Source organism: Heliangelus exortis, chromosome 21 (genome assembly GCF_036169615.1).
Source record: "Heliangelus exortis chromosome 21, bHelExo1.hap1, whole genome shotgun sequence".
Lineage (NCBI taxonomy): Eukaryota > Metazoa > Chordata > Aves > Apodiformes > Trochilidae > Heliangelus > Heliangelus exortis.
Window position 1 is genome coordinate 9,402,089 of NC_092442.1, and position 19,388 is coordinate 9,421,476.

At 50.0% G+C, this 19,388-nt stretch overlaps 1 long non-coding RNA gene across 1 annotated transcript in view; it reads left to right on the forward strand.

Annotated features, from left to right (window-relative positions):
* The window catches only part of LOC139805999 (uncharacterized), a 177,189-nt gene that overhangs the window by 116,389 nt on the left and 41,412 nt on the right, over positions 1-19,388 (forward strand). The window contains exon 4 of the long non-coding RNA XR_011730073.1: positions 1,452-1,545. This is a non-coding gene — a long non-coding RNA (uncharacterized lncRNA). The remainder of the gene's footprint in view (positions 1-1,451; positions 1,546-19,388) is intronic.

Consider the following 19,388-nt stretch of genomic DNA (forward strand, 5'->3'; position numbering starts at 1 on the left):
AGACCTGCCTGGCAGCAGACATATGCCAGTCTTTCTGATAGTTCATGTTCACTTATTAATGTAAAGATTCAACTTCACATTCGCTGGAGTAAACCTTGCATGATGCCTCTGACAGTAATTCAGTTGTAGCCTCAATCAGACTCTGGATCTCCAGGCCATGGCTCTCCTGCTAGCCTTTTCCAATTTCTCACTACACCAGTCATGAATAAATCACCAAAACACATCAGATTGCAGAAAATGGAAATACCCAAGATAGGCACCAGTTCAGTAGTCCCAGAGCATCCCCTCCCTGCACTGAGCACACACGCTCGCTGCCCCCTTGTCTGCTCACCCCGAGGCCCCCAGGTGTCTGCAGAGCACCCGTGTGCATCCTGCTCAGCTCAGACCCCAACCCTTGGGACAGGGAACCCTTCTGGACAGGGAAGGACCATTCCTGTTCACCCCCCACATCACCAGCTGGGACCTCAGGTGCTCCCAGCTCAGGGTTTGCCTCCCGTAGGTGCCAGAGGCAAGCGCTGCTCCTTGTCAGTACTTGCCCAGCAGCAAAAGCAACAAAATAGTTGTGGTGGTGGTTGTTTGGTGGTTGTTTTTTTTTTAAATACCTTTTAGAAGCCTGCAGGCTGTAGTCTCACAGGCAGGGTGACCAGGGCAGGGCCAGGTGCTGTGTCCCAGAAGTGGGGATGGCAGCACGTGGTTCAGCCTGTCCTCACCTGGCCCTGGGTTTGTCCACATTACCAGGGGCCTTGCCATGGACATGGGTAGGGCTGGGCTCTTCTGACCCTAATCCATGCAGTAGGGATGTAGGATTGGGTGGCTCTGCCACGTGGCTGAACTCCTCCAGCATTGCTTTGTGAGAGCTACAGCTAAAAGGCACAGCAAAGTAGTACGAGTTAAATCACTTTAGGTCAGAAAGTCAGCTAGAACTTAAGGAAAAAAAAAAAAAGCAAAAAAAAAAAAAAGCAAAAAAAGAAAAAAAAAAAAACCAAATCACCACTCATAAAATAAATCAATTTCTTTAAAATTACCCTCCTTAATTTTGACATCAATTCTATTTCTGTAAGGTTTGTCCGTTTTGCAATTTTGTTTTTTATCTGTGTTGTTATATTAAACCCCCTGCTAATAAAATGTCAAATTAAAAAAAAAAATTAGTATCCCTGGGATTGCAGGAAACCAATAAAAGAAAACCTTACAAGAGAAGCAAAAGAAAATTTCCATCATTCTCTCCTTAACCGAAATCAAAATTAGAGTGTTATTAGAAATTTCATTAGGATGGAGCCGACTGGTAATGAAATTACATTCCAGCTTTCTACAAACCCAATGTATTAAGTAGGTTTGATCAATGATGTTCACACAATTAATTTTGTCTGATTGCTGAGGATTACTTTATCGACAGTCACATTTCACACTTGTGAGGGTTTTTTTTGTTTTTTTTTTTTTTGTTGTTTCCACAGTAAATTCTCCACGATGTCAGATCACATGAGGGCGAAGCCGCTTTGAAGCTCCGGGACTCAAAGCAACTTCCAGCCAACCATGACAGGAATCAAGGTAGGGATGTCACTGCTGATAATTGCTTGCATTATGGGGGCTTTTGTAGACAACAAAGCTCAGGGCAGAGATGTTGCTCAGGAACATGGAGCAGTCTCAAGAAATCAAGAGGCCATGGGCACAGCTCATGTCAGTGCTCTACTGGGGCAGCCCAGGGACTCTGGGTGGCCTGATCTGTCCTGCTTTGGTGCTGAGGGGTCTGGGTGCCTTGGTGCCTGTGTCTGGCTGTTTTCCTGGTGGTTTGTGCCTCTGAGCTGTGGTTCCAAGCCAGGGCTGTGTGGTCAGCCTGGGTGTATGATCTTTGGAGGGTGTGGAGCCAAGCAGGGACAAGGCACAGCTGCTGGCAGGACATGGGGACAGATGCTGGGGACAGATGCTTCCCTGTGCTCAGAGGTGCTTGTTCAGTTCTGGTGCTGGTTTTGCCATAGCTGGCAGAAGGAAGGAGAAGGAGGGAGCAGCAGCTCCAGGAATGACAGCTTGGTGGAAGTGAGCTCTCTGGTTTCTTAGGGTCTGGGTGTACTCGGGCTGTTCTGAGCAGAAAAAAAAGTGTGGTTCTTGGGGGGCTTTGCTGCATGGAACTAGGTTGTCCTTGGCTGTCACTGTCGTGCCAGCAGGGAATGTTTCTGGACCTCTTTCACACACCAAAAGGTAATTAGATGGCTTTTACCTGAGAAAATGAAGTCAGCCATGATCTGGAAGCAGAGTGATGTCCATCAGGCACCGTCAGTCTCTACTGGTTCTTGTTGAGATTTTCAAACTTGCTTGAGGAATTGTAACTCCTTTTTTCCACCCAGGAGAAGGGAGTTCTCTCCAGAAACCTTTACCATCCCCTCTTGAGTCTTTATGGAGCTCTTGGTCTAAGTTGTGACATTACAGGTGTCCTGCAGGGCTGTGGGATGTCCTGGCTGTGGTAGGTGAGGGCTGGAGTGATATTGTGTTTCCTCACCCTGGAATTGTCCCATGCAGCTTTGCTCCTTTTCATACACCACGGGGTGGCAGAACATCTGTTTTAAAAGACCAGGTAATGAGTGGCTGGAGGTGTTACCTGCCCTGTTTTCAGGTGAGATTTGGGCATTCTGAGTGCCTGTGCTGCCAGGGAGATGGGGCAGAGCCTCTCAGCTCCTGGATTTTTCCATGGTTTGAAATGCAAAGGTACAAGAGAGAAAATACATTTGATCTCTGGGGGTAAAAAGTTCCTGTTGTAACATTCAGATTCATTTTAGGTAATTTTTAAACCCTAAGTTAAGAAAAATACTAGAATGAAGGGCTTAAAAAAGCTACAGAAACTGAATTATAATTTCCTTTTTTTTTTTTTTTCCTGAGAATTATGCATTTGTTAACATTTAAGTTGCAGGAAGGAACTGGTTCCATGGGTCATGTCTGTGTCTTAGAAATGACCCTGGATTTGAGCAGCTCCAGCCAGATTTTACCCGCAGGACTCCTTAGAGAGCCTCAGTGGTTCAAGACCTGGAAAGGAAAATCCCTTTTTCGTTTCCTAGGGATAATCTTTACTGTATTTTAGGGACTTTGAGCTGAGGCCCCAGATGTACATTTTGAGTGGTGAGGCAGGGGGGGGCTTCCTTGCCAGGAGGGGGTGGGAGAGCAGGGAATGTCCACGCCCCATGCTGTGTACACACAGCAAAGGTACCAGGAGGATCTAATTTTGAGAGTGGAGATGTCTCATCTGTCAGGAGCTGAGTGAATTAGAATAAGAGTATGCTTTCTTTTTTTTTTTTTTTTTTTTTCCCTTAAAACAGCCCCAAGTTTTTATCAAGATGCCATTTATCAGCAGCACTACCAGCCACTAGCAGTAGGCATCCTGCCAATCACTTTATGGAAATAGGGAAGGACTTTAATGTTTGGATGCCCATCTGAATCAACTCTTGTTCATGTCAGCAGATCTGATGTGAAAGCAAAGGTGCCCTGATGCAGTCTAGTTACCATCAGACCTGGAAGTGTCAGCATTTTAAAGGCAAGGAACACAATGCTGATGGTGGGCAATGTCACTGGTTTCACCTATCTCAAAGACATGAGCTCCTGCAGTCTTTACCTGCTCCTTGTCTTCCAAGGATTAGTTATGCCCCAAGTGCACCCGCTCAGTTAATGGCTGCAAATAACTCTTGAGGTACCAGCACATCACCATCTTCTGCCCTTCACAAGCTCAGCCCCTGGCCAGCCAGCTCCAGGAGTTCACAGCAGATGTATCCAGCAGGAACTGGGCTTGGTCTGTAACCTCTGGGATCTCCTGGGGCTCCTTCCCACCTCTGCTCCCGTGAGAAGTCAGGCTGTGTTTGTCTGGTGCAGGACTTAATTCCCAGGATTTCTGCATGGGGAACTTGGGGGAGAGAAGGAGCTGCAAAGTCTGGAGGCATGGAACTGGGCAGTGCCATGCACATTTCTGCAGCCAGGAACTGGGCAGTGCCATGCACATTTCTGCAGGCAGGAACTGGGCAGTGCCATGCACATTTCTGCAGGCAGGAACTGGGCAGTGCCATGCACATTTCTGCAGGCAGGAACTGGGCAGTGCCATGCACATTTCTGCAGCCAGGAACTGGGCAGTGCCATGCACATTTCTGCAGCCAGGAGCTGGGCTGGGATGTGTGGACCCAGCAGCACTCAGGTCACCATCTCCCTGTTCCTCCTTCCCTCTCTGTGCTCTGTTTCCTTGGTCTCTTTAAGAACAGGGATTTCTGGCTGCACCCAGCCCCACGACCAGCCTTTCCTTCTCCTGATGGTTTCCACGACCATCTTGGGGACACAAAAGGGGACACAGAAAGCCAAGCCAGGCACTGCTGCCACCCAGGAGCTGGGCTGGGCCTCCCCGCCGCCGTCCCGCTGCTCTGCAGGCGTCTCCATCCCCTGCCCTCCATTTGCATCCCATTTCCATCAGCTTCTGAAGGTCGGGGGAGTTTCTGGAGGTGACCCTGAGGGCTGCTGGAGCCTGGTGGGCAGCAGGGCAGGGTGCAGGCAGGGTGCAGGCAGCATGACCGCCCTGGCACGGGCGCTGCCGGCACCGCCGCTGCTGCTGCAGCTGTTGACACGAGAAGTGATTAACATGGGTAGGACAGGGAGAGGCAAATAAATAACATCCTAATCTCTGGCACCATCATTCCTTTGATGAGAACAAAAAATATGAAGACTGAAAGATCAAAATAACTGTATTAGAGCATGAAAAGGGAAATGCTCTTTTAACCGCCGCTGTTCAGATATATCTCCTTAGATCTGACATGCTGTAATATATTTGTAACACAGATATATATTAGGGGGTAAAGCTGGTGATTAATTTGCTTTACCTTTTCAGAGCATATACATAAAAACCTACATTAGCTGAATTAGCATTTTACCTGTCTTTGAAGATCTTGCTTTGAAATGTATAAAGTCTGGTGGATTTTATGTCTCTCAGAAGAATAAGGGTTGTGGGTTTTTTTTCCGTGAAGCTGCCCCCCAGCCCACCTCCTCCCCGGCTGCTGTGCCTGGTGCAGGCAGAGATGCTCGGGGCTTTGTCTCTAATTACTGCATCCCCACCCTGGGGGCTTCACTTTAGCTGCTGCCCATATTCACCCCTCTTGACTCATAATTGCTGTTGAAGCTTCTGAGACTGGAGATCAAAGTATTCATGTCATTCATGTTTCTGTCAAAGGTCTTATCGTCAGAGTGCCGACTGGATTGCCAGAGACATCTCCTTTTCTCCAGAGCAGCAGACAAACTTGTCTTTGCCTTTTTGTCTTTTCCCTCCTCCTGCTGCAACGTTGCTGCAGGCACAGGGGGGAGGCAGCAGAGGGGCTGCCCGGGCTCCAATCCTGCACCTCGGGGCAGTTTGTTCTTGGTTGTTAAAGAGAACCATCCCCAGTTTCTGTTTTTGTCTGAGTGACCCCATCCTCCCTGCCCGGGCAGGATGCTGGAGCTGGACTTGTCTCTCACTCTTTGCTGCCTGTGTTGAGCTCAGGTTGCCAGGAGCTGGGGTGGGTGGTTGCTGGTTCCAGTCCTCTGTTCTCCTGGTTTTTGGCTGGATCTTGACTCTTGCAGTATGTACAGGCTGAGAGCTCCCCTGGACCACCCTCAGGCCCAGCTGTGTTTCCTTTTGCAGTGAGATTTTAACTCCAATCAAAATGTTAGATCTTTTAAATATCTTTGTGGGGGCTGTGTAACCTACATTTGCATTTGGACAACTTAACAGAAATGTTAAGCTTTTTTTTTTTTTTTTTGTGTCTAGTTTTACTTTGGGAAGAGGTCGTGCAGTCAAAGGCCTGCAGGGATGTGGAGGAGGGATGCAGGGCAGGGACACAGAACAGGGATGCAGGACTGATTCATTCCAGGCAGGGATGTGCTGGGTGAGGGTGGGTGTTGATGCCTCCCCAGCCAGGCCTGAACACGGGGCTCAGGGAGATGCCTGGATGGCACACAGCCCCATGGGGTTTCCCCCTGCAGGTACTTGCTCTCAGCTCTGTCCTGCCTTGGGAAATGCTTCCTGGTTTCTCATAAATCCTCCCAGAGAGGTGTGCATTAAACCCAACCCCTGCACAGGGACTTCTCTGGATGCAGGAGCCCTCAGCCTCCCGTGCAGGGGAAATGCAGCCAGCACTGCTCCTCCTCCTCGGGCAGATTTCTCTGTCCAGGGGCTGTAGCTCTGGTTTTCCATGCCCAGGCTGTGCAGAGGCTGTGGCTGCCCTGGCTTCCTCAGCTCCGCAGCAGCCTGGAGCACTAAGTTCCCATCCACCTTTTCAGGGGGAAAAAACCATCTCAGTGGTGAAAGGAAAAAAAAAGAAAGCTTTGTCGTTTGGTACAGTCAAATGGTGGGTTTAAGTCTGTGGAATCAAGTTGTTCCTAATCCCAGTGGAAGATGGAAGGGCAGAGATGGAGGAGCTGAGCTGCTCACCAGCCCTGGCACATCAGGGGCCGTGGAGCTGAGCTGCTCCCTGCCCACTGCAGCAACTTCTGATGAGTTTCTCTCTCAGAGTCCTCAGAATTGGGAGCAGGAGAAGAAGAACTTTATAAAATTCTCCACGACCAGTGGAGCGGAACCTATTTTCTCTCACAATGCAATTAACGGCACCAACATTTACAAAATATGATTACAAGCACTTTGGTTAAGTAGAGGAAAGTATATTAGATAGCAGCGAGGGGTTGATCTTAATGTGCATTTTTTCGAGAGACTTGCATTTTCTTTGTGCAAATAAAGAGGCCCTAAATTCTCCATAGGCACTAAAATCAATGCAGTGGAACCATGATAACAAACACAGGCTCCACTTTTTGCTACATCCCCCAATTAATTAAGCCTTTCACGGGCATGTAATTAGGAACATTAGCAAGTCATAAAATTGCCGTGAGTCTCTAAATTATGTGCTGGCCCTCAGCAATTTGTTTTTAATTCCTTTTGAAGACAATGGCACTGCGGGGTCCCATAGATCTTCATAGCAGCCTACTGTTTACTTCTTTATGGCTCTATGAAGATCTAACTGTTTTCTACTGCTCCCAGATGCACCCGCACTATTTTCTTGCATGTTTTCATTACCTGAGTTGGATTTGAAGGGAAAATGGCATCATCCTGCCCTGCCAGCACCCCGGGAGCAGGGGAGAGGAGTGGATGAGGATGCTCACCCCGAGGCGGGGTGCTCATCACGAGCAGAGGCTGCCACAGTTGATGCACTTTTTCTTTTTTTTTTTTTCTGTAGCCTCGGGTGAACACAGAGACAAAAATAAATAAATGAATGGGAATGATTTTTTCGGGGAGGGGAAGGTTTATTCCCCTGTTATTGTGATTTACTCCTCCTTGATGAGAGTGTCTCTCTTCATGGCAAAGGGGCGGAGAAACCTTTGGATTCTCCTTGGGGCAAGAACAGGAGCAAGAAGTAAAGAGTGGGAAGCAAATTGTTTTTCTTTCCAAAAGTGTCCTGGGTCACCCTGATAGCACCCAGACATGGGACTATATCCTGAGGGATATATGTAGCCAGCTGACTATTTTTCAGCTGATTTTGGGGTGTGATGCTGCTGGGCAGCAGGAGATGCTGAGGTGTCCGGCAGCTCCCACTCGTGCTCACTGTGGATTCCTCCCCCTCCTTTTCTGTCCTCCTCACGACCCCCCAGCCCAGCAGTGAAGGTGCCCCCACTCTGGCAGGGTCCAGGAGGAGGAGGAGGAGGAGGAAGACTGCACTGTCAGCACATTGGGCTTTCTCTCTGCTGTTTTCCATCAGGAGATGGTAACAGTGGGGAGGGACAGTGAGGTCCCTGCCTGGGCACCCAGCAGGGCAGGGGCAGATACCACCTCCCCACAGCCACCACCTCCCTGTGGGAGGAGGGATTTGCTTTTAAACCCAGGGTTTTGGTCTCATTATGAGCTTGGGTCTTCTTTGAATAGGTGTGAACAATGCACCTACAGTTTTCGTGGTCCTCTTTCTTGGTTCCCCCCCCAATGTATCCTGGTGCGGAGGCAGCTCCTGAGCTGCTGGATCCCTGCTCCTGCCCTGGGGAAAGCTGCTGGGGATGGGCTGGGGGGTGTGGAGAGGACAGGGGGGGTGGGTGCCTGGCCACAGGGTGGGTGCCTGGCCACAAAGCAGGGGGCTGTGTTTTCACCTCTGAGCCAGGCCCATAAAATTGTCTCCAGTGAGCAGAGCCAGTCCCTGCCCATGGGAATCCCTCCGCTTTTACCCCCGTCTCGCAGAAATGGGCAGAAGGCAGAATTTGCACCTTCCTGCCCTCAAATCTGGGGAGGTCTCTGTTGGCCAGAGAGGGGCTGGGGGGCATGGATGTGTTGAGGGGGCAGCTGGACCCGGGCAGAGCCCCTCCTGGCTCTCACCTCCTCGGAACAAAGGCTCGCGGAGCGTTCTGCCTTCTCTCTGCCAGTTCAGCACCTGCAGCTGAGTTTGCCTCATTTCCCAGATGCAATCCCCCAGGATAGAGGGAATGGTTATTAAAAAGCCTGGAGAGCAGTGTCTAACCTTGAGTAAGTGTTTTCTTGTTGTCATCCAAAGATCTAAAGAAAATCCTGAAGAGAATACATGGTGAAGACATATATTATAGTTGGAGCTTTTTATCTCACACATGTGACTTTGCCTATCATGAACTGTACGTTTTTATTCTCACTAGTGGGACAGAACTATATCCCACTGCAGCATATATCAAGAGGAAGAACATTGTACCTTCTTTGCATTAATATAAATAGCTGTTTAGGACCGATTCCTTGGCCAGATACTACCATCTTACCTGTCCTTTATCTGAGATATTTGGCATGTAGCTCAAGTTTGGTTTATTTAGAGTCAGGATGCAGCAGCTTTTACATACTAAAGGTGCATTTTAAAAGAGCATTTTCTAGTCTAATTTGGGGGGAATGGAGCTCTTTAGGGCATTCAGGGAACGATGTCCATCTGATTTACATTTCCCTTGTTGGAGCAGAGCTGCGGCCGCATATGAGAATGTAAATAAGAGTGATGGATACATGTATCTTTAAAAGATCCATTTTCTCTTTTGACTAAGGCATCCGGGAGAGGAGGGAGAGTGTAGATCACTTTTACAGGTGGAAAATCAATCTTCTAAGACAATGGATATGACACAACTTCTGAGGAACTTGGTGCCAGGCTGAGAGGTGCAAAGTTCCCCAAGAAGTCGTGTCTGGCATCTGAGGGAGTGGGTGGGGAACTGCTGGTGATCTCCTGCTGGTAATTTCCTTCTCCTCCTCTCTCTCAGACACTCACCTGCCAGCTTTAGGGGTGCCCACTGCAGGTTTCCATTGGAATGAGCCACTTCTAGAGGATTCTGCTCCCCATTGTCTGAGCTGGAAAGAGAATTCAGTGACCAGCCAGTAAAATTAAGAATTGGAACTGGAATAATGCTAAATAGCAATTTCTTTCTTTTTTTTTTTTTTTTTTTTTTCTTGGGAAGTACAAGTTTACACATGCCCTGATTTATATATTGTGGTATGACCCAAGGGAATGTGGGTACCCTGAGAATCCTGCAGGATTTTGGGTCCAGTTTCAGGGACAGAAGGTGGCAGATGCTCCCTGGCTGCCCAAAAGCCAGTGGGACTCTCTGGGCTGGGGGTGCTTCTGTGTTGGGTTAACCCAGAAACTCCTGCAATAAAACCATCCCTGGGAAAGGTGATTTGTGGTGAAATCCTGAGCCTCCAGTGAACTTTCTCATTTGTCATTAGCTCTGGCTGAATTCCCTTTAACATCAGAGGTACCAAAAAAAAAAAAAAAAAAAAAAAAAAGAAAAAAAATTGAACTCCCTTGATCATCCCAGGGGGAAATTAAACTTCAGGGTTTAGCCCTAATTTCCCCCAGCACTCCAGATTGTCCAGTGATGGGAGCAAAGCTCATTTCCTCTGGGATCCCCTCGTGGGGTGGTCACTCCAAACTGGGGAAGCTGGGGAGGAGCTGGATGTGTGAGTGATTGCCTGCAGGAAGGAGAGGTAAGGAGATGGGCTGAGATACTGGGCTCGTTTCAGAGGAGCATGAAATTAAGCAATCAGCACTTGGGGGAAATTGGGGTTGTTTACAGACCCAAATAAACAAACTTTCAGCTCTTGGGGGGGAAGGCAGGAGGGAAGCCCAGAGGTTCTTTCATCTCCTTTCCTCCTGGAGGAACAACTAAGGGAGAAGGAGTGTTTGCTGGGGTGGGGAAAATGGGTCCAGGTCTTGATGTTTCCCAAGAAGTTGCCTTCAGAATATTCCTTTATCTGCTCTTGGTCTCCAAGGGCCCCTCCCTTCTCCCCATCTCCCTCTGGCTTTGCTCACACTTGCTTCCAGCAGCTGGTGACAATTTTTGGCACTTGTCATTCTGACCCAGCCCCGTGGGTCCTGTTCCCACGTGTGTGTCTGGGTAGGGACATCAGGAGGAGGGATGTGACCCTTGTCCCTGAGGAGCAGGGTAAGGAAGGAAGAGTCCAGCATCCTCCTGGTGTGGGGAAGGTGCAGGGGAGGGAGGAGCAGCACAGCTCCTGTTGCACTGTGATGTGAAGCCCAGAGATAGACACACAAAAAAAAATGGAATATGAGACATCTGGGCTCAAATCTGGTCCTTGCTAATTGTGTGAGCATTAATATGTGTCAGCTACAGTTACATGCTGCTGTGTAAGAAAACTTCCCATTGCCTCATTAACCTCTCCAAGCCTGATTTTGGCACACTGTACAGCCTGCTTAATTAACAGGGTGGTGAATGAAGGAGAGAACGCTGCAGCCAAGATGCTCTTTCAGCTCAGTTTGAACATAATTATTTTGATTATATGTTTATCTTGATAGTGCCCCAGTGAATACAACTTAAACACAAAGAGGCAGCTCCTACACGTGGCTTCTGCAATCCAGACCAGGTGGCCTTGCTGGTCTGCAGGTGGCTCCTCTGGAGCCCAGCGTGGTGGCCACGGGCTGTGGGAAGGAGGGGATGGGACTGGCCACTTCCCAGGCTGTTTTCCTCCTGCTTGCTTTGTGCAGGGACTGGGGCCATGGGATGAAGGAATCCCCCTCTGCCAGAGGGGAAAATGCACATCCCTGGTGCCTCCCTGAGCCTGCTGGGATGGGCTTGGTGGCAGCAGGAGCTGCTGAGCAGCCCAGCACCAGCCCCTGGTGACTGTAACGTGAGGGGACATTGCTCAGGGCCTGAGTGACAGCAGGAATGAAGCAGATCAACATCAGGGGTAAAGGCAGAGGCTTTCCTCTGCTCAGATGGCAGTCATACACCGGCTCTGAATCATGAGGCTTGCAACCAGCAGGCATAAATTTATACCATCCAGATGAGAACTGTGCCTGGGAGACAGAACATCTATCTCCTTTGCACTTATCTGCCACCGTGACACAAACAATCAGAGATGATTCTCTGGCACAACAAACAGCAAAGTGTCTTCTTTGTCTTTGCCTCAAAGGAAAACACTATAACACATCTTTTTGGCCCGTGCTTTTATCACTTACTTTTGTTCAATAATCTCCCTGCCCGATGTACAGGATTTGGCCACATGTGTGTAATAGGAAATCTGCCCTGTGTGCAGTGCCTGAGCACAGGAGTGGGGAGGAAATAAATACACTGTCACTGGGGCTTAGGAGGCTTGCAGCAGCCCCTGGCTTAACCCCAAATCTCTAAGTTGATGCTGGATTTTCTTTACTGCCACAGAGCCTTGGCTTCCTGGGGACGTGGAAGAACAAACCTGAAATGCCTCTTGGGCTCTGCCAGTAGCCTGGAACCAGCACTGGGGGTGTGGGGGTTACCAAAGGACCTGGAAAGGCTCATTCTGAGTGTACAGCATGGTTGTTGTGGCATAGCCAAGGGAAGGAAAAATGCACCTGGGCTGTGTTTCACCCCCTGTCCAGGTCAGGGTGTTAATTCTGGAACCTAATGACACCCAGCAGTGGGGCTGCTCAGGGAACACTGCCCACCTGAGTGCTGCTGGTGAGTTTGTTTGCTTGAGATGGAGAAGGCCTAGGCAGAAATTGAGTATCACATCCCTGCTCTGTCTTAATTCCACTCAGGAGGGGTTGGTAAGGCTTAAACCATGGATGGCTTTGCCTGCTACAGCCCTGTTCTGTGCAGGAGGAAAGAGCAGTCCCTTGCTGTGGGATGGATGCAGAAATGCTCCTTTGCTTCCCAAGGTCAGGATGCTGCCCCTGGGGTGCAGATCCCTGCAGAACCTCCTGCCCTGCCCAGAGCTGGGAGCTGCTTTAGCAGCAGAGCTGTGCAGGCACAGCCCCAGGGATCCACACAGTTAGGAAGAAAAATTGCCTTTCCAATTTTGCATTTGGCTGGTTTGAATAGAGGGGAAAAAAAAAAAAAAAAAAGCAAAAAACTTCCCTGACCATAGGGCTGGGGTGCCACACATGGCAACCCTGCTTTGGGATCTTGGGGGGGATGGTGGGGTGAATATTCCAGATGGGGGGGATGGAAACAATCAGGAATGATCCAACTTGTGAGTTTCACTGCCCCGAGCTGGGCTGCTGGGAGGAGAAAATAAGGGGAGGAAACAGGCAGGAGGTTGGTGTGGTGGGACCTGACTTGCTCTTTGTTTGTTTGTTTGTTTTTTCCAAAGACAAAAAAGGGAAAATGGTCCTGGTGTTTGTTGCATCCTTTTTTTAGATTGAATTCCATTTTGTTATTAGCATTTTCTATCTTTCCCTTCAGCTGAATGGTCCAACCCGTGAGTTTCCCTGCCCCGAGCCTGTCCCTCCTTCCCTGCCTCCTGCTTCCAATATGATTTTTCAGGCCTCAGCAACCTACTCGCCCTTCCCTATTTCAAAAGGAAAAATGGAATCCAATTGTGCCTCGGATGCAGCTGGTCCCTCACACAATATTTCCTGCACCTCCTCTCCAGATAAGGCACCTTTTCAGATGATGAATTGTGCCACTTACCTTTTATAGCCCTGCACCTCGCAGGGATGGGGAGAGCTGCTCTGTTTAGTCAGGAGTACACTGATCCATATCAAACACCAAGCTGGATGTATGGGGCAGAGTCAGATTTGGGGCCAAGCTAGTTGTGGGAATATTGCCACCCCCTGAACTGTTGGAATGAAGTATTTGGGGAGGAGAAAATAAAGGGAAGAAACAGGCAGGAGGTTGGTGTGGTGGGACCTGACTTCCTCTTTATTTGTTTGCTTGTTTTTATCCAAAGACAAGAAAGGAAAAAGGGTCCTGGTGTTTGTTGCACCCTTTTTTTAGATTGAATTCCATTTTGTTATTAGCATTTTATATTTTTCCCTTCAGCTGATGATGTGTGCAGATGAAAACTGCCTTATCTGTGCAAGGCCCCAGCCCTCTCTCCCCGGGCTGATCCGGAGGGAGGCTCTCGTTTACAAGGTGTGATGAGGAGGTGGAAATCTCATTCACTTGGGGCTTTTATATTGTCTGTTTATTTATTTGTAGGCACTGGGTTTAGCACTGCTCATCATCTCCAGGTCTGTAATCTGCATCCCACCCTGCAATTAGAGAGATTCTCTTGCCTTTCCAGATGACCCCCAGATTTCCCATCCTCTGCTTTCCAGGCTCCCCTCCGGCCCGGGGCTGTGAGCCCAGATGCAAATCCTTCCCCTGCATCCCTTATTGATCCAATGGATTTACAGGGAATTTTAGCCCTGGGAAAGTCTGTCAGGTGGAATAAGAGGGGAAACTCAGGATTTTAACTGCTTGCCCTGCAAACTACAGACCCGACCCAGCCCTGGCTGCCTGGGGCCACCCGGTGAGCTCCAACCTGCACCCCAAATTCCAGGCTAAAGCACATAAATGAAGTATCATTTCCTGACTTGGCCGAATCAATATCTACTTGATGGTGACTTAAAAACACCAGACAGCTTTCCTAGACCAAAGCCCTTGGATAAATGAAGTTGTCATTGACTTCTGGTGTATCTGGTCTGTGTGAGATCCTAATTAGGACCGGATCATAGTAACGGGGGGAGATAATAGACCTATTGGATCAAGTCTGTCTGCCTGCAATTGCACCATATTATCCCCTGATAGAAGCTCTACCTGGTGTTAAATAGTAAATTGCTCAAATTTTAGGTGGACGTGGCTTGTGATTAAAATCCCTGCAAAACTAGTGAAACTGTTCCCTGGGAATTTATCAGGAGGGTGTTTCTTTTCCTTCCTGCCTCTCGTTTTCCCAGCTCCAGAAAAGCAAAAGCTCCCTGCTGAAAAACCCAAGTCACAAAATTGCAAACGTTTTCCCACAGCAGAGTGGGGCTAATTATACTGAATATTTAACACTGGGTATATTCTATGAGATCTTAAAACTCCAAAATCAGCAAAAATAATTCAGTGGTTCATCTTGCACCGGGCAGAGCAGTGTGTGTGCAGCTTGGCCTCTCTGCCTGACTTTTTCCACAGCCCTGGGCTGCTCTGTGAGCAATCCCTGTGTCACATCAAGCTGTCCTTGGCCTTGTTCTGCAGGGCTGCCAGGCTCTTCCCAGCAAACCTGGCAGCCAGAAACTCAGGAATATGGGCAGAACCAGACTCAACCCAAATTCAGGGAGACCCGAGCTGCTCCAACCCAACAGATTACTCTTCGGATAATGCCTTTTATCCCTTTTTCAGACTGTTGCTGCCACTCAGGGATGCTCTGGGGACCCTCTGGCTGTGCCCCCCCAGCAACTCCAGGGCTGGGCAGCCTCAGGGGCTGCTTGGTGCTGCTGATAGATGTTATTTGCAAAACCTGAGCTTGGTTCAAAACCCATCTGCTCTTCCCACAGCCCTGCCCCAAGCGGGAGCCCTGGGGTGGGCAGCTTCTCTCCATTCTCACCCCTCCTGTCCCTCTGAACCGCGCCGGCGAATCCGGAGCTTTAGGATGATGAAAGTGTTGGGGGAGCAGTGGAGGCAGCAGAAAGCTGTTTATTTGCTCTGCGGGTGCAGGAGGCCCTGGACACATGGAAAAGACTCTTTGATTAACGTCGGCTTCCTCTTGGCACTGTTTGAGGGAAGGAGGCTGAGACACTCCATTTCAGTGAGCCCGTGTCGTGCAATGTGTATTAGAGAGTCCTCAATTTCACACGTGCTTACTCCTGAGTGAGTTTCGCATAAAAGGATTAAGGAGAGAGGAAGTGCAGAGGAAATGGGATGTTAGACACCTTGTTAAACGGGCTGTCAGGGTTTCTGGAGCGTTCATTCTAACTCTATTCCACTCTGCATAGAGGGCAGGCCATTACCCGGGGATCACAGGGGCCTCTCCTGCCTGAGACTCAGGAATTACTTTTAAAAAGAAAAAAGAAAAAAAAGCAGAGATGGAAAAGAAGTAACGTGTGCTTGTTGTTGTTATGTTATTCTGGTTGCTCTTGCTGCCAGGGGGGGATCTGGGATGGGATGAGCAGGAGCCACAGGTTGGGAACCTTGAGCTGCCCTTCCCCAGGTAATTGAGTGACTGGGAGCAAAGTGGGAGAGGAGAACCCGGGGGAAGGTTGGGAAGGTCAGGAGGGGACATTCCACGTGCTATGGCTGGGCAGTGACCTGAGGGGAGCACCAAGGCACCCCCTGCCCCAGGGGAAGGGACAGGAGCTCTGCTCTGCCCTGGCTCCTGGCTCAAGGAGATGCTCAGGAACTTCCCCCTCGATGCTGCCCCACGGAAGGTTGGTGAGGGAGGGAAGGTGGGGGTGCAGCTGGGGGCTTGGGCAGGCTCAGCACCACACTGATGTTTTTTCTGGATCTGGCCTCAAGCAGAGCAGCTGAGACAGGCACCTCACCGACCCCCTGGGTTGTAACCACCCAGTTTGGGGCCAGATCCATGGGTTTCCTAGGGATGAAGCAAGGCTTTTGAGCCAGAATCATTTGCCAGGGGCACAGCTCACCTGCCCAGACATGAGATGAGATCCCAGGGGGGGTCTCCAGGGAAGCAGAGGGTGATACTGCAGTCAAGTTTGTAAGTAATGCAGTTTCACATCAGGTTGTTTCCTGTAAGTCAGATCCAGTTTAAGAGCAGTGATGAAGCGAGGCTTCAGAATCCATTCTATGAGCATCCAAATTAAAAGCTAAATAGGTTGTAGCTTTCAGTTGGGCTGTATCTTCATATGTCAGCCCTCATTATCCTCATATGTCACCACTCCACAGCCTTCCTCCCCCAGCCAGGCAGCTGCTGCTCTCCTCTGCTGTCAGCAGGGATGGCACATTGGGTGGGAATTACTGCTGGTGCTGGGGGACGTGGGACTGGCCGTGGGGTGGTGGGCAAGAGACCCGTGTCTGTCACCTCTTTTTGTTCCATCCAGTTGTGCTTTGAGTTTTTACCTAGAAAGCTCCAGGTTTTACAGTCAGGAATGATTTGCTGGTGCAGCAGCCTCACAGCAGCCTTTGCACGGGCACGTGGAGGGAGCAGCCGTGCCTGGTGGGCACGAGGTCCTGGTTCTCCATCCCCTGGCTTTCTCACCACCACCATCCTCCTTTCCTTCCTGTGCTCCTTTTCCCCTCCTCACAGCTCTCTGCAGCTCCAGGCAGGGGTTTGTCTGGGAGGAGGAAGGGGGAGATTTGATGGGGGGATTTGGAGCAGCAAACAGGAGCCCTGGCTTCAGGGAATGACTTTGGGCACCACCAGGGACTTGACTCATCCCATGCAGATTCAGGGATAGGGTATATTGATAACAGGTGATGTCAAGGCTGTAGAAAGGATAAAAAGCCCTCAGCTCTCCCCCAAAACTGCCCTGCCAGCAAGGCCAGGGGAAGCTCAGGCACGGGGATCCCCCTTTGGGGAGGGAGGCAGAGAATCTGGGTAAAATTCCCCTTGCTGGCTTCAGAGGGGGAGTGGGGAAGGAGGGAGTTTTGGCCCTCAGAAATAACCCCACACCTGGCCTTTTAATTCAGTTATCTCCTGGTCGGGGAAAGTCGGATCTGCTGTGTGCTGTGGTGGTGCCAAGTTAATTACTTGAAAATGAGTGCCTGGGGTTGGCCCAAGAATTTCTCATCAGCATTCAGCACCAGTGCCACGGCGGGCGGGAGGGAGAGCCGGGCGCATGCTCCCTGCCTGCCAGGGGGGAGAGGGAAGGGGCACGGGGGGCTTGGCTTGGCTTTGGAACAGGCTGGAGCTGGGTTTCATTGAAAAAAAAAATCCCCAAAACCCACTGATTGGAGGGGATGCTGGGTTTGTTGTCCTCCAGCACTGGTGTGAGCTGGGGAAAGACTCATCTCCAGGCTTTGGGTCAGCAGAGCCAGGCAGGGGATGCTGGGGCTGTGGGTGGCAGCAGCCCCAAAAAACAAGAAAGAGCTGAGATGCTGCTTCTGCTCCTGACTTCTCCCTTCAGCAGCAGCAGCTGGGTCTTGGAATTCCACTTCTGGAGCCTCTTGGAGGGCAGTTTTTGCAGCAAGATGCTGCTGAGACCACTGGCCGTGTCCAGCCTTGGTCATGGTCACCCAGCCCGGGCAGGAGCACCCATGTCCTGCAGCCCCAAGCTGGCAGTGAAAGCCACAGCCTCTCCCTCCCCCTCCCCACCCCAGCAGCCTCACCAGCTGAATACAAATGTAGATATTACAGAGGAGAGAGGGAAGGGAGAAGGTGCAAGCTCCAATACTAAATAGCTGGGCCCTTTAAGCTGTTTGGCCAGACCTTATCGTTAGAAAGGAAGGAGGGGGGGGAAGAAAAAATGGTCTCTATAGAATTCTTTGAGTCATTGCTTCTTGTGTGTAAACAGAGGGCAGCATCTTACACAGCAAACTCAGCCTGGAATAGCTTGAGGTGATTAACAGTTGTTTGATTCCTCCAAGATTTCCACATGCTTCTGCCAATCCAACTGGGAAAGGCAGAATAAATATTTTGAAATATGCCCCTTCTTTTGTAAATCAGGCATGAGGAGTGCTGCTTAACCAGTTAGCTCTGAGTTCCAGGGTTGGTTTTGTTCAGCAAACAGTAGCAGAAGGGCAGCACTCGCTGCTGCCTCCTCCTCCTCCCCACCAGGAGCTCAGTGCCTCTGAGCTGGGGCTGGAGGGGTGAGGATACCCCAGAGGGGTGAGGGTGCCCCTGGGGGGGTGAGGGTCCCCCCTGAGAGTTCAGGGTGCCCACACCCACCCCATCCCTCTGCCACCCACTCCTGGTGTTTGTCAGGGCTTTTTCCTTGCCTGGAAAATCTCCAGCAAAGCTAGGACTGAAAACAAGCTGCTGTTACCCCTTTACTCCTCTGTGGACTGTAGGGGGGAATCCTCATTTTACCATTTTTATCTTCTTCTTTCACCCAGCACCCAACCAGCTCTTGGTTTCCCCGGAATTGCAGTCTCTTTGTGAAATCTACTTTTTAAAAAAAAATCTCAGAACTTCTGGGCCATATGGTAGCAGAAATATTAAGGCTGAAGGGAAGTACTTTATTTGCCAGATAAATAGGCTTGGTGACACTTTGGATATGTAGAAGGTGGTGAATAATTTCTTCTGCTTGGGCTATATATCCTTAGAGGACTCAATGAATTTTTCATTCTGGAAGATGTGTTCGGGTCATTAATTGCAGTTTGCCACAGGTCTGTTCCACTTTTGTCTGGGTAAAGCCTATCTCCTTCAACATACAACTCATTTACCCTTTGTAATCTATGTAACATTTGCATTGTAAATTGGTTAGCTCAACTTAATACACCAGTAACCTCAGGAACCCCTTGGAAAGGATATTCCAGGGGCTGTTGCAGAGCAAGGGGCTGGGGCTGGATGGCAGCGCCGGGGGCTCAGGATGCCCCCTCCCCAGACACGACCCAGCCCTGCTCCGGGCAGGGTCCAGGGTGATGGAAAGCTGCTGGGACAGGGGAGAGGCTGTGATTTGGGTTTGCTGCTTGGGGTGGAGCTGGAAAAGTGAGCAGAGAGATTCAGAGCAGAGTTGGGGTTTGCGGGGTCCCGGTTCCCCTCCTCCCCAGGGCGAGCAAACCCCTCTGTTCAGGCCCAGGGCTGAGTTCCTCTCCTTCTGGGAAGTGCTTTGTGTTCTTTTCCTAATTCTGACTGTGCAGCTCCGTCCCTTTTCATGGCTCCTGGTGGAGTGGGGCTTATTTTTTTGGGGAGTCCATGCATGGAAATTGTCTCTTCAGCCCTGCAAAGTCGGTGCCCACAGGCAGCGCCGGGGCTCTGGGCTCCTTGCACTCGGGGCCATCTGTCAGGATGGCACTGTGCCCAGGCTGGAGCTTGGCTGGAGCTCTGCCCTCTGCCACCCCTGCCAAGAAATGATGGTTTGGGAGAGGCTTCCTGCACCCCCCCCTCCCTGCATCCCTCCCACCAGATCATTCCCAGAGCATCCCACCTCCCAACCCCGGCAGGAGCCTTGCACCTCCCCACCCAAGCACCCATCTCCCCAGCAGCCTCTGTTTGCACAGAATAAACCAAAGCAGAATAAAACAGACCAGCATTAAACAAAGTAAAATAAATTTGGAATAAACCAAAATAGGATATAACAGGCTAGAATAAAACAAAATAGAATATTACAAAATAATTTAAGCAG